Source organism: Danaus plexippus, chromosome 6 (genome assembly GCF_018135715.1).
Source record: "Danaus plexippus chromosome 6, MEX_DaPlex, whole genome shotgun sequence".
NCBI classification, from domain to species: domain Eukaryota; kingdom Metazoa; phylum Arthropoda; class Insecta; order Lepidoptera; family Nymphalidae; genus Danaus; species Danaus plexippus.
Window position 1 is genome coordinate 65,322 of NC_083540.1, and position 16,150 is coordinate 81,471.

The following is a 16,150-nucleotide window of genomic DNA, read 5'->3' on the forward strand; positions in this document are numbered from 1 at the left end:
AACTTGAAGCTGTTGATGAATAAAGAGGGTAAGAAGATTTCGAACTGAAAGCGAAAATGCGAGTACGTACTCGTATGTAACCTAACCCTGTTGGTAACTGGCATGTCATTTCCTGGAACCCAAACATCCTGATAATTCTGAAAAGCACAACGCAACGATTAGCTAAAGCCAAAATAATATGAAAAAATGTGGCTTTCTAAAAACTAGGGGTGAGTGTCGGCTGTTTGGGGGGTGTTGGGGTTTGAGGGAGTGTCGAGGGGGTGGGGGGTCAGTGTTCCAGGGCGCCGACTCCGGCAGTGCGATATCGTCGGCCTGATAGAGTCCACGTCTCTCTGTGCTGTGCTGTGTGTGTTACGTGAATGAGATGTGAGTGCTCTGTGCTAAATACTGTGATCTGTGTGTTTTGAAACTAAGAGGTAGGATGGAGCTCTCTTATAGTATTTAATAAATAAGTCACTAAAGAGATTAAAGCAAGGGATATATGTAATAAAATATAAAAATACTGTGATCTAATAATATTTTTTTTAATACAATATAGTGTATATATAACTATATAAAAGTATTTAAAATATCTTGTTTAAGAATATTATATCAATAAATTCAATATAGTCTCAATCAGCTTCATATTAATATTAGTAGTCTTTAATATGACAGCTAAACAAGTGTCACTTTAAATCCAGATAACCAACATTAGGAATACTGAACATCAAATTAATTGCCAAATTCTTTGAGCACGTAAGTGAACTGAAATTTAAACTTTTCAACTTCGATTAAAGTTTGTTGCAAACTAAAGCGGTATCACTGACACATGTTATTGTACGTTCATATACAATTCCTCATTAAATGCTTAATTTTTGAAATTTAATATTTTTCCATCATTCAGTACTTATAATACCTTGCGGATTTCACTACTAAAACAATAATGTTCAGCTATTACTGACTCGTCGCAACTACATCCGTTAACAATAACTACGAAGAGATGTGTAACTAACTGTCTGTTGTTTTCGTTTTCATATGATGTCAAAACTGACTGTGTGTTTGTTTTGCATTATGTATATATAAGCAAAAAGTTATATAATACATATATAAGGCACGAAGCATCACCTTCCTCTGGATCGGTTTCTTTGTTAACCACGTTGACTCTCGTCTACAACTCAATGCAAAAATCAACTTTACTATTGTTATTGCAAATCGTCTTGAAAACTAATTTAAAAGTTATATTATTTAAAGATTGACTGGACGTGGTACGTTCAAGAGGTGGGAAGGAATTACATTATATGTGTACGACGTATTACTTTGTATCAAGTCCTCAGGGTGAGCGAGCTTGTTTTAAATATACCGTACGGCGTATTTTTTGTTCAGTGTAATGTAATAATAATTCCAGTGGTGCCCGTTTTTCAAACTGTTGGCGCCGCACCAAATGACTCGGTGACTATCAGTCTATCACGCTCTTTAAATGTGTACATTTTAACAAACTGACATTGATATAATTTTTTTTATTAAAATTAGATGCTAATTTATTTCGAGCTAGGAATCCATTTTAATGGAGGAAACGTTACTTGAAGTAAGATTGTAATCGCAAAAGTCGCTGGTTCGTGTCAATGAAACTTCTCATCCGTATAGTTGATATCACTTTCAGTCGTCGATCACGAGCTATGTCAAGACTATGCTAATTCTTATTTAATTCTATAAATTTTCTTAATATAATGTTTGCTTAATATATCGTTATATATCATGTTAAAATTCACAGTCGATAATGAATATATGACGCTCTAGTTTCCATCGCTTCTTCTGTTGATAGTCACGGTTTTCATCTGTGATGTCATCTGTCTAGTTCATGACAATAAACCCCTTTGTTAGTTCTGCCAAGCCACGCTTATATTAGTTTAAAACGGCAATACTACACTGATATAAACGTTAAGAGCCGCTCCGACATGTTATTAGGACGCTTTTATGAACTTAGTTTGTTCTCAAATTAAAGTTTATTTATGATTGAAACTTCGAAATTTAATTTAACTCGCTTGAAACGGTTACATCAGCATAAAAGAAGCAACCCTCGCATGATGACTTTATTTATACACCATAACAACTTCACTATTACTATGACGTCTGTTAGCTGGTCATTATTTATATCAAGGCGAACTTAGCCTCGGAAAAACATCAATGATTTATGTTGGATTTGAACATTAAACATGTTCGTGTTCTTAGTAGTTTATTTGTATTTTGAACTGTCTGCAATTATGTACAATTACATTCAGAGCTGCCGATGTCGATTGATCCGGCGCCGTCACCGCCGAGCACCGAGCCTTCCTCTTTAACGGCCACAGAGCTATTCATATTGTTTAATCTATTCCTCTTTGTTTCAGTAATCAGTTCTACGTTTATAAATCACTAGAATGCCGGTTTTTCGAATCATCAATTTCATAACCACATGTTATTTATCAGAATTTACAAATATATTTCTATATACATGCATACATACATTTATTCTGATAAAACCGTTATTGTAGTTATTATAAAGTTTAAATTTCACTAACTCATTTCAGACGTAATAATTGCTTTCTTTGACACGTTATCTGCTTTTTAACGTCGTCCTATTTAATTAATCTTTATTATAGAATGGAAGACTATCCGAGGTTAATGTTTCTTACAACTTGTGGTAATAGAAGTCACGTTAATAATTCCTTACTGAGTCATACAAATTTAACAATAATACAGGTTCTATTTGAGAATCATATCAAAGGCTTACAATGGTGAATACGAATGGTAATCTTTTCGTACGGGTTGCTTCAACCTTTGTGTTTCTTTTCATATTATGTTTTATTCATTATAAGTCAATATTTTGAATATTTATATGACGTGCAATCAGTTTTATGTTTTGTTGTTGTTGTCTGTTGAGGAGCTTTACTTTGATAGTTCTAGAATTTATATAATGTGATAGTGTATACTTAAAAATAAAAACGACTGAAATGCTCGGACAAAATAAAAGGAAAATCATGTTGAGCGAGCGTGGTCGACAACTATCAACTTGTAGTGTTCCCTGACAGTTTAGATTCAATTTAAACAATAAACACTACATCCAGTACACCAGATACGTGGAAAGCTATCAGAGGATTTAATATTTAATATTGTAGGTTGAGAGCAAAGGAATAAAAAAAAATTTAATGTACAGAAATTATAGGTATAGTACCAAGAGGTGGCATCGAGATTTATGACAAGTCCCGTCATTGAGAAGTTTGACGCATTGGGATTTTTAATAAAGAAAAACTTATCATATCTTGTGAACTCGACGGATTGTAATTTTGAACTTTTGTAGGCTTGATTGATTAAAGACTTATTGTTCGCCTATTTGAGATCAGTGACGATAGTTGCTTGCATAACTAAACATGAACTAAAAGTAGTTTCACACACAACGCTATTTTTAAAACAGTTTTCATATCCGAAAAGCCTCTTAAAACCCTTTATATTATTATCTAAACGTGGTCTACTCGTCCTTAATCAGCAATGACCCCTGTCATTAATGATTCGTATAAAACTATTTTAGTGCACAGTGAACGGCAACCCTTACAGCGCCATGTCTCAAACACGGTTCGTTCAAACTTTCTTGTCGCGGTGTATTTATTCAGTATTATTAACAATCGATACATCATCTCTCTCTGTCGAACGAATGAAGGAACGATTCAATTAATTCATCGCGGAGAATGTTTGAGTTTCGACAGCAGTGTTATAATGGCTCGGATTTCATTCCGTGAGTGCTGCCGGTTGAAAGGCTGCCGGTTGAAAGGCTGCTGGTTGACGGTAAACAATGGAATACTTTAGAGTTTAGAGGAACGAGTCTCAATACAAAGTTGATTTGAGAGCACGTCGTCGGCAACGTAATTGGCTCACATCGAGTCGAGTGTTATTACAGATATTTAATGTAGCACGCTCATTGAGAGACTTCAACATACAATGTGCCATGATATTCAGATAAGTGAGATAAGAGCGACCGTGTGTGACGATGATATGAACAAAACGAAATTAACACGTTTGCATTGTTGGCTCTCTTCGCTGCTTAATATCACATTACATATTACAATAACACTCAAAGCTGCCTTCTATAGTTATTGGAGATGTTGTCAGGACATATCATGACTTCCTGTGTACATGTTTGTGTTTTGTAAATGTTTGTCCGTGTGTCGGCGCACGATCTTTGTTCCTAGTCCTTTAATCTGCGAACACTAAAATAACTGACTCGCTCAAAACACGTCGGAACGTCACTCAAAGTGAACTCGGACGGGCGTGGATGAGACTGAATGCTATGTTTTCGATGTAACATACATTTTAGTAAAACTGTTTAAAATAGACAAAGTTTCTAATATAAATTGGGAATAAAGACAACCCTATCGCGTTATTACTATACTTTACTATACGCGTTATTAATATAAATCATTTGGAAAATAATAACTTAAATATATAATGATAAGTTATATCAGGAATAATGAAGAAGCGCCGCCTCTTTAATGGGAATGTAATCTGTAGACAATTATTAAAATTATTTGATAACAGGTGCTTTGGATTTAAACGCAGGTTTCCAGAACTAACGTCCGCGACTGTTGGATGGATAGGAATAAAACATGTCATCAGACAATTGGTGTTAGACGAACCGAGGATACTTTATTATCTTCATATATAATAAGTATATATGTCAATTATTTAATGATTGACAACTTACAAGTATGTATTTTTTTAATATCATTGTCAGAAACGTATCGCATGAATCTTTACGGATCCAAATAGACAGTAGACATCAGGTCGGTTGGTTAAATTGAAGCTGTTTAGTAAATAAGTCTTCGACCTGTCATGTGTTCTCCGTCGAGGACTTGGAGGACTGAGTGAACAGGTTGCTTCAGTCATCTAGTGAAGGAAAAAACTTTAGATAAACTTTATATTGAACTGTTCCAAAAACTGTCACAGATGAACGTGGCGAATATTTTGAATTTTTATTTTTATTGACCTCAATGAAGACTCAAGTAAGAAAAATAAGTAGGAATAAAAAATATTTCTCTTTGTTCGGACACAATACCCACTAGAAATTTTATCTACTATTTTTGTTCCATAATAACTGTGATATAAAAATATTGCTACAAATCTGAGAAAAATATTTCTCTAGTAAATAGAAGCGCAGGAATTATAGTGTATTTAGTATTTAAAGTGTTGACAATTTCCCAAAGTATGTTTAGCGTGAATGGTAATACCATCTAGAATAATTAAAAACCGAATGGCCTTTTAGAAGAAGACAACGCGCAAATAAAACGACTATTAAAATATTTGTTGGTACCGCGCAGTCAGAGTGATATCTGATGCCATGGAATGTCCTTTCTTACATTCAATCAATCTTCATTATCTCTTTTTTTCTGTACATCTGGATAGTTTAATTCAAATCATATTATGTTTTAATTGTAAAAAATTAATATAAAAAACAGCAAACTCACTGTTTTATATAATTTCATTTATGTATATAAATATATTAAATAGATGTATAGAAAGATATGTATGTGATATGTAGATATATATGTAGCGTGTAGACAGAGCAAGTTTCGCCAGAACAGACGGTTTCTTGAGATGTCTCAGAAGTCAGAGTGGAAGGTCGTCTCGGCGACCTCATTACTACAATCATCCAAAGAGGCGATGTCTGTATGTATTATATTCTAATGTGAACTTGATTATTTTAGCGACGGACGGTGTGTGCCGGGGTCCAGGTGCTGTGTAATAAAGTTAGATGTGTGTAATGTGCGTAGATAGTGTTGGTTCAAGTCAATGTAATACCTTTTATTCTGGCAACATTAGTTTGAAGTTTGTAATTTGGTGACATTTATTTTTTGTTTAGTCTTAAATCTTAATAAAACCGCCATGTTGTCAAGATACATTTCGTATTGTCTTTTTTATTTATTCCTTCAGATGTGGCGCTGGTGGTGGTGTTGGGGGGGGGGGATTGCTGCTGGGTTCTTCTTCTAGGATTACGTGACTGGTTGGTTGTGAAGTCCTCGTTTATTTATATTGCCTTTTTTATAAAGTAAAACTTTTTATGCTATATTTAGTATTTAGTATAATATTATATATATATACTCGCAGCTCAACACCATACAACCCATGGACCGCTCCCGGTTTGTCGCGCGTGATGAAGTTGACTTTTAGCATGGACCGGGACTTAACGAGATTGTTACTCGCAGTGTTCCGATAAATAGGGTTCGGAGTTACATCGCAGATTTTGTTACGGTCATATGAAATGCATAACAATGTAAGACTAGGGGAGCTGGCGAATTTTCTTCTGAATAATTTAATGATTTTTGTCTACGTTTTTGAATGTTCTTATAATAATAGTTTAATATCAGAAAATTGTAGATAAATTATGTCGATTCGAAACCTCTATTGTACAAAGTTTTTATTATAAGGGAAGAGTATACTGTGTCGATGGGATGAACGTTAAATGTTTGATAGTTACCAGACTCATTCACATTTTGCGTTGGAAAATATATTTTTCTCAATATATTGAATAGATGATTAAATTAGTTCTTTCGTAATATAAAGCGAATTTGAGTCTACCTTCATGTTAGAAATAAACATCGCTCCTTATAAAATATATTGGAAAATTCTAAACAAAATTCATAATAAAACAAAGCCAAGAAATCGTGATGACTGACTAACCTTTAATCATTGTTAAGATAAACACTGGAATTATAAATAACAGCAAGACGCAGGAGTACAAATAATAAAATGATATGAATCATCGCGAGCTGGACGATAACCTGCGACCTCTGAGGTAACTTATCCCAGTGTCTTTGGCAATGATGCTACCTGCTCTTAAACGATCCGGTCGTTCAAGATTCCGAATATCCTAGACACGATGCCGAGGTTGAAGAACTATTTGACGAAAATATCAGGTCTTCGTGTATGATGTTATCAAAGAATACAGCGTTTCATCAGGAATTTCCATATCTAATATATTTCACGCATTCTCAGGCTCGTTTGATTGTGTTAGAATTTAGTAGTTGATGTTTTTCGCATATTTTTTTTTGTTTTTAGAAATTCATTGGGTAATAATAAAAAAAACCAACGATGACGTAATTTATGGATGTAATTTAAACAGCAAATGAAACAAAAAAAATAAGCGTAGAGATTAATGATGTGACGTTATTATGAAGGAAAGCACTTTTGGTTTCAAGATCTTCGTTCGGGATATTTTAAGTTCTAAACAAATCCCTCCCACACAAAACGAATTCCCGTTCTCGCTTCAAGGTTTCGAGCCACTCAAGTATTGAACTGCTAATATAATGGAGGTGGTGTCTTGATAACAATAAAACAATTGTATTAAAAATATGTTATCATTATTTGTTATAGTATACGTTTATTTTAAGTCCAAGGTTCTAATATTGCATTCATTCTCATTTCTGGCTCCAGCAGGTCTTCCTGTGTTCTTACAAGTTTTTATCGTATGGGACGCATTGTGTCCTTTTATTTTTATTACCGGAGACAAGCATCTCAAAATAATATCTACCATTCAAATAATAATCAAGTAAAATTCTTATTAGGAAAGTAAACACGTTTAACGTGGACCGTGACAGTAAATGTTAATTGTTGTTAGAAGTTTTAATACAAAATTTTACTTCAATTTCTATAATTGAACAATTGATACCGTAAAAATATTTCATCTTTAAAAAAATTTAAAACATTTTAATGTTGAACCCATACCAAGTCAGTTTTCAGGTTTTAGTCAAATAAAGAAATAAGTCAAAAGTGCCAGCGCGGCGTAGGCGTAACATTAAAGTCGGGGCGCCAAAAATGATTTTAACTGTTTACCGTTTACGCAAACGTCTCAATGTGAGATCTGAGCGTGTCGTCTGATTAAAAATTACAGTAAAAATATAGGTATATAAGAGTGTAAAGCAATGTTCAGTATAAAATATGAGGTCGCTTCATTAGATATTCCAAGTGGGAGAAACTCTGGATTAGAATCATATTTTCCGAACGGCAGGAAATTAAAACGTTCTATTGTTTTTGTCACCTTCGCTCCCGAGCCGTGGCCGTGACGAACTGTATCCGACTCGGAAAGGATTTCCAATATTGCTTAACGAAGCAGTTATGAAGTACGAGCGGGATCAAGTCACTCCAAATATAATTATATTAAATTTGGGATGGATTCTAGAGAGTTCTGTACATTGTGCGCTAATTAATAAATTCAAACGTAATTTGTTGATTACAAATAATAAAACACTATTTGTGAGTGAGACATGCTCGTCAGCGTCGCAGATAGTTTTGATATTTAATTAAAAAGCAATTCAAACTCAATTTATTTCGCCTCAATCTTAAACACTCTGCTTCATAATTACAGGTAACAGGACCACTTACTGAGTTATTCAGTTCATTGAGAAAATTTAGTAATTAAAACCGTAACAGCTATTACAGACTCATTACTTTTATTAAATGTATGAAAAGTTATGTGAGTGACTGACGGTAAAGACTCGATAAACTTGTTTGTTAATTTAATTCCAATCAAACGTGACTATTCTACTTACAAAATAATCAAAAGCGCTCTTTTCAATCATTTATAGCAGGTAGAAGTGTCAGCTTTTTAAATATACGTAAAGTCCACCTTCAAGTTTTAGCCGAACAGTAGTTAATCGCTGATATAGTATTATTCGGAGCCGGCAGAAACGACCGTGACTGTGACCGTTCTGTGTGGAACTCTTATAACCGACCGTCGACCGTATCGGGCTCTGACTGTCATCTTTCATGATCATTTGTCCGAATCACTAATGTCACCAGAATTAATATAACTATCATTCAACGAAAACGTAACGCTGTGTTATTCCGAGGCCTCTGAAAGACTAAGCACAAATGCTATGTAGTGCGTTCTAAAGGTTGCATGAGACGTTTCTTTCCCATTTAAAAAGTTTCTAATGCAGTGTTTATTTACGTCTCAGGTTATACAAGGGCGTTTTAGTTGCGCTCTCGTCGGTGATGGTCGCTTATATAATATAAATAAGCCAAAATATTAACTCTTAGCCTCTGGAGGCCGACTTCTTTGCTGTAAAGACTTCACTAATATATTTATTATAGTAATATAGTGAGATGTCTTGCTCGGTCCCCACGTGTGCCTCCTTGCATACAAGTCAAAGGATACATACCTGTATCGAATATTTACTATGTTTTTTTACTCATTACTTTTTCTTCATCTGCTTTATTTCCTTAATTCATGTTTCATAGTATTCCGTTATTTCTGTCATATCCGGGATATTCGTACGGCGTAATATATAATCGATCATCAATATTAGATTCTTTCGCTATTTACCGTGGAGGAATGCTTACTCGTTTAGCAGTAATGTTTGTAAAGGTGATGCCACATGAGACGCGTCGGTTAAGCGGAAGAATTAATTTCTTGTTTTAATCAACATTTAATGGTAAGACAGTATGACAAAAGAAGAATAAGAAAATAAGGAAGAGAACTGCGTACTGTGCAGGATGGTGTATGATAGCAAGAACGCCGCGAATCGCATGCAGTGTGAAGGGTTCTCTAGCGCGTCACGTATCTTATTACTGAAAATGTTCGGTACAAATGCGAGACTCCCATTGTTTCCTTACACGGTTTTCGGGTATTGTTCGGGTATTGAAGGAAGGCACGGGGGGGGGGGAGGAGGGAGGGAGAGGTCTTGACATTTAGTTTACAAGAGTTTAAATATGTTGGTTGATTTGAATGATTGATTTCGAAGTGTGTATTTAGTTTGTTAAATATAAAATGGAAGAGAGAAATCATATATTAACAATAAAATATTTCAGTTGAAAATTCATATAATTCTTATTATTTGTTAAATGTTTTTGTAAATTAAATAGAACCGATGACTAAACACGTTACGTTTAAAATTTAATTTAAGAAAAGAGAAGAAAGAATCGATTTTTCTCTAAGTAAGCGTTTAAATAGCAGTTCCATTCAAGTCCTTTCCAGACATGCGAGTGGGGGTGAAGTGACTAGAGGCACTGTAGATAGAAGTTAGAAGATACTGCTGAGGTTTAGAAAGGGAACGCAGACATAATGTTATTGTAATACAATGTAATTTACAGTAAAATGTTGATATCCACACTAGCCTAAGCCTGTATCGCGGACATCAATTAATTTTTAGCAAACAGGATTCAGTAAACTGTTACTACGCTTGTAAGTGAAGTGTAGGAGTTGTGAGTGTGTATGTGTACGTGTGTGTGCGTGTGCATGTGCGTGTGGGTGGGTGTGTGCGTGCGTTCGTCCGTGCGAGAGTGTGGCTCTATTTTTACTTAAACGAAAAGAGACTTCCCATTGCTATTATTTTTTATTTGACAATTTTTATAAAGTGTTCGGAATCGTAAGACCAGCGTAAGCGTAAGACCAATTTATTAATAAATTTGTGATATTTATTTTTACTTCTCTATGTAAAAGGTTCCTCAGGTCGATAAGGAAAGAGAAAAGGAGAAAATCGTGCAGCAAACGCGGTTTTTACTATAATACTTGGTGCCTTAACTCTGCGGTTTGTTGAATGTTTATATACGGGGGAATTTAATCTGATAGGAATTAAAGGGAATCCAAGATACGTCTACATCAAATGTAAAGAAGCTGTCAGAGACATCGGACGACAGCCTTCACGGTTAACAATAACACAAGAAACGGCCGACCACGTTGTTTCGTTTAGTTATTATTACTTTATTCAGGAATATTCTTCGCCTGAAGGATCTCATAAAATAGAATGGGTTGATTTAACATCCTCGAGCGGATATTGTGTCTCGCTGCTGCAATCACCGCTATTGTAGGAAAAACACATTGAACGGAATTTCATACGAAATAAACGTCTTCATGAAGTTACATTACATCTCTACGAAGACACGATCAGCGAGTTACAGTCATTGATTAAATACAAACTATAAATAATATAATATATTTATATTGAATATAGAATGATGTAACATGCTGAAGAAATTACACATAAGCCCTATGGCCCATGGTTTGTTGAGCTAGGAGTACAGAGGTTCACAAAGGCATCCAGAGATTGGATGAAATCAATGAACACTCACTGTACTCAATATATTATTTTATTCTAATATTGCACAAATATTGGGTTCTAATATTTATTCATTACGATGGTTCTAAATGAAACTTATATATTTCGGATATACTACGCGGATTTTATTATTTTAAAACTACATACTTCCGACGTTTCGGTTACTTTTCAGCAACCGTGATCACGGGCAGGCGAGATGTGAATGTCTGTCAGTCGGTCTTTGTTATTTATCATCTACCGCTATCGATTTCTAAATTTTCTGGCGTACCGCTCTGTATGCCGCGTAGTATATCCGAATAATATACGTTTCATTTAAATGAATAAAACTCGCGAAAGTCTTAGATCTCATTACGATGGTTCTAAGTTATTCAAAAAAGTTATGAGTAGAGAAGTCAACTCAATATCGTGTATAGACAAAACAACACGAGACAATTATGATTATAATAATGGCTTATAATATGTCTGAAATCTGCACACAGTAATGATTAGTTTAAATAAGTTTTAATTTTTTGTTAATCGGAAATTTAATATTATTGTTACGTACATATTTAGAAAGAAGTTTCGAAAAAATATAAGAACAGTTAACATTAGCTTCATTTATAAAATGTACACACTTACATGTGTATAGTGTGGAGATCGTCTAGAAGGGACTGTGCGGCTGGTCGAAAGGTCACCAGCGGCTATTTCAAAAGAAAAATCCAATCACCAGATGTCTGGAAACAATCTATACGAATATTATAAAGCTGCAGAGTTTGTTTGTTTGTTTAAACGCTCTCATCTTGGGAACTACTGGTTCGATTTGAGAAATTCTTTCCGTGGTAGATAGTCCATTTATCAAGAAAGGTAATATTTACTTTCAGAAAAATTGTGATCCTTAAAAAAATTACTAATTTATAACCGAAGGTGAAATATCGAAAACCTATTAATGCGTGCGTCGTAAAAATTATTGACAATACAACAAAACAATGTACTAAGGGTTTATAGGTCCTAGGAGGGAATGTATATAACTGAAGAAAGAAACTACGTTTAATGTGTTTCGTAAAATTAATCCTTATCCAAATTAAGCATTATGTTACGGAGGACATTTATATAAAAATAAAATACTTGTTGTTTCATCCCAACCGAATATTTCGTTTACAAGTATGACGAGTACAAGACGCTTAGAATTGGTAGCTAATAATGAGTTATTGGCCAAAGAGTTTTATCAGCACAATATACGGAATATTAATCATTAGTGTTTCATTGTGAACCAAATTGTCATTGAAATCGTCAAATTACTTAATTTCAATCAAGATTTTAGAATAATATCCATACTAATATTATAAATGCGAAAATAACTCTGTCTGTCTGTCTGTTACGTTTTCACGCCTAATCCGCTAAATGAATTTTGATGAATTTTGGTATAAAGATAGATGGGACTCTGGAGAAAAACATATGTTACTTTTTATCCCGATCACGAATCTTAAAACCACACGAGTGGAACCATAAGGTGAAGTTCGGATTTAGTGGCTTTAGCAGCAGAAAACGACTGTGATGTTCACTCGGACGAAGTCGCGGCCAACAGCTAGTTATTTAAATAAAATTAGCAGATTATTTTGACATCGCCATAATAAAAACCTATAAGTATTATGAAACGTCGAAAAAAGGTTGCTGAAATTAGCAGTGACCTTTAAGTAGTTTGGCAAGTTAATGGAAATATTTTTGGAATGTTGGACAATATGTACAATCTTTTATAAATGGAACTCCAGGCCGTCGACCCAGAGACGAGCTGTTCAGACATCCTTGAGAAATATGAATGTAAAACTTAATTTTGTTTGTAAGATATTTTATGACAATTTACGTTAAAATACACAAACAGTTTGGTTAGCACAAGTTTTTAACTTACAATAATCTACGTTAATAGTAAAATGTCTGAAGATTTATAAATAAGAAACCGTTAGAGCTCCGTATGTTAAGTTGTGGTAAAGAATAATACATTGAAATTCATACATTCATTAAGTGAGCTAATCGATTTCAGGTTACCTAAAAAATCCAAGTTGCATGAAATCAATTTTCCGTGTTGTGAGGTGTATTTGTCTCGGGCACAATAAATTAAAGTGGGAGAAAACAAGTGATTGAATTCTGTGAGAGGTTGTGTTTTGTGTTTTTAAACCGAATTTCAGGTCGCGTTGTTGTTGCGCTTTGTATAAGACAACATTTGTTGGCAAGGACTCGTTTGTCTGAGCGAGGTTCAGCGAGGCAGCGCTCAGTCTGCTCGAAATATATCACATGACCAATGAACACTCTTAAGATGTCTTGTATTTGTTGGTGGAGTGAAGCTAAACGTCTACCATATTTTTGATCTACATTATCACCTCATAATAAAGTTGTTGCAAGCGTGTTTTATGTTTTCTCAGTTAAAATATACGATTAAATAATGTTTATTGTGACTTTAAAACATTTTTCTAAGTGATATATATAAGTGTGATTATCACGACTAATCTTTGCTGCGGTATAATTTGGAAATAAATTGCACAAAAAAGAATTTTTTGAAGAAAAACTGTATAATTTTTGTTGCCTCTTTATCGTCGTAAGTTGTTGTCAGGTTGTATAGGCTCCGAGATATAGAAGGCTATTTTCTTATTAACATCACAACTATTAGCTTTATATAACAATTTACAATACAAACGTTCCTTAAAAGATCTTCGTGTTCAAAGTTATTGTAAGTTTTTTTATTAATTTTTAAATATAATTTAGCTCCCAGCTTACATTTCAAGGTGGAGAAAAAACAATATTTACAATATATTAGAGAATTTTCTTTGGTGTTGAGAGAAACAGTTTATACATGTCATAGATACTGCGGTCGCGCGGTATTTCACCGAATAAAATTTAAAGATAACTCTGTTCTGGATACGAAAATCAGGTTGTTCCTTAAAAGGAAAGTCGAAAGGAAAATCGTGATGTATGTAGTGATGAAACACTACATACTAAATAAATGATGGGACACTTACATATCGGACAATGTTTGTGAGGAACAAATTTGGAATCATTTCTTTATGCTGACTATCAACCGTATTATAAGCATTCGACATAAGGAATTGTATTTATACGTCGCATAAATGTTTAAATCTAGATCACGGACTTTTTTTCGCCACCAATTGCTCAGTCGCTGTACAATGCTGAATACATGTTACTTGCTTATTTAAATGAAACTAAGTCACGAAAGTCTTAGATCTCATTACATGTTACTTGCGTTTGAGGTGGTCATACTAGGTGTCATGTCTTCACAGTAGGCTAGCGGACTGAGAAGTCTTGTATCTTTTAATAATATTTGAAATTTCTGTTCTCTGTATTTTTTAATCCAACTTGAGATGTAGTTGTAACAAACGTCAATCTCAGTGGAGGAACATGTGGGAGTCAAAATTAATTCCGACATTATAGTCAGTCTTACTTTTGATCGTCAGTGTTTATTTATTCTATTGAATACCTCTATTGACGATGACCGTCTCCCCCTCCTCCTCTCTCATCGTGAATGTGCGATTGCTTGAAATATTTTAAATTTAATATAAAACGTGTTTTTAAGAAGAGTTGTTAACATCAAGCCCTAGTTCAATTCCAAAAGCACACTTTTATTTTTTATAAGTAACCTATATTAAATTTAGACAATGAATATTACAACTAGTCTTGATGTTATTGACGCTTCATTATTTATGAAAATCTTGTTAGTATTCCTTTTGAAGGCAAAATAGAACAGGGTGTAAAGGGTCAACTGTAAAATTTATGTGAGTTTTTTTCCATGAAAAACCAGGTTAAAAAAATTTATTTGAATATCAAAAGATTTTTCAAGTGGCTGTATTTTTGATATAAATGGTCATACAGGAGTCGACAGACAATTTGACGCTTAAAGTTTTTTATTCTTGGTGCTGGAAAAAACTCGCGCAATCATAATGAATACCACGAAGGAAAAAAATATCGACCTTCTCGAAATCCTATGGCCCTTTTGAAAATCGCTTAGAATTTCGATTTTTTATTATCTCTAATTTTTTTAATTAATTTTACTAATAATAGATTTTCATAGTTTCGAAAACTATTTTAAAGTAATATAATATTTGTTCGTATAACGTTTTTAATGAATCGATTTAAATTATTTTCCTTATAATTATAAACACATTACAATCTGTTTCTTCTCTTTTTATTTTATTTACGTTTCAGATGAAATGAAATTGCACGTCTCTAATTTTCAGTTTATTTATAAACTAATCAGCTCGAAGCGTCCTGAGGCGATGTATTAATAGATCTCTAGTTAGTTGTAACCAGCACGCGACACAGCACGATTAGTTGGGGACTCGTCCAGTTCTGGAGTCACTCACAACGAGATCATTTGTTTCGTTATTTTAGAATAAGGATCATTATAATATAAATTATACAACGAAAACAATAAGTGCCGTCTGGGCTATTTAAACTTTAGAGGAACAAACTAAAATGTTCATATAAGTTTGCTGATGGCCATAGATGTGGGTTTAGTTTCGAGGGGCTTGTACAACCTCGATGATCTAGAAATAAGATAAGTGTTTAGTAAAATAGAAATTGACTTCAAACTGAAGCGCAGCGCAAAGTTGAAGAAAAAATACATTAATTTCATATTGTAGGTGGTCGAGAGTTAGGGAGTTAAGGGAGATCGGTGGCTGGAGTGGGTTTTTGGGGGGGTGGTAGTGGGGTGGGGTGGGGGGTGCCGGTTGTTCGTTAAAACTAATAAAACCTGATTTGGTTGTTTTTCATAAGGTCAGCAATAAATCTCAGCGATCGTCGAGGATTCCACGAATGTTTTGATTTTTAGTACTCTTACATTAGTCTGCTTTAAAAAACTTTACTTACTCGACTGAAATGTGAATAATTTTCATTACACTGATTAATGTAATCTTTTTTATTTTAATATTGTTTTAAAATATATGTATGAGTAAAAATAGTATATTGACGTAATTATTAATGAATTTTTAAAAAATGTGGTCTTATCTATAGGCTATCAATACTCAATGTTCAAAAATATTTTTTTATGTTTTGATCACCTATAGAAAATGAATTTTAAGTCCTGAAAAGACATGTTTATT

General features: G+C 33.8%; 1 protein-coding gene across 4 annotated transcripts in view; it reads left to right on the top strand.

The window, feature by feature from the left end:
* Window positions 1–301: 301 nt before the first annotated feature.
* LOC116778841 (zwei Ig domain protein zig-8-like) overlaps window positions 302–16,150 on the top strand; it is a 211,379-nt gene continuing 195,530 nt past the window's right edge. For all 4 annotated transcript variants that reach the window (XM_032672892.2, XM_032672893.2, XM_032672894.2 and 1 more), the window contains exon 1: window positions 302–416. The gene's annotated coding sequence lies outside the window, so the exon portion shown is untranslated. The remainder of the gene's footprint in view (window positions 417–16,150) is intronic.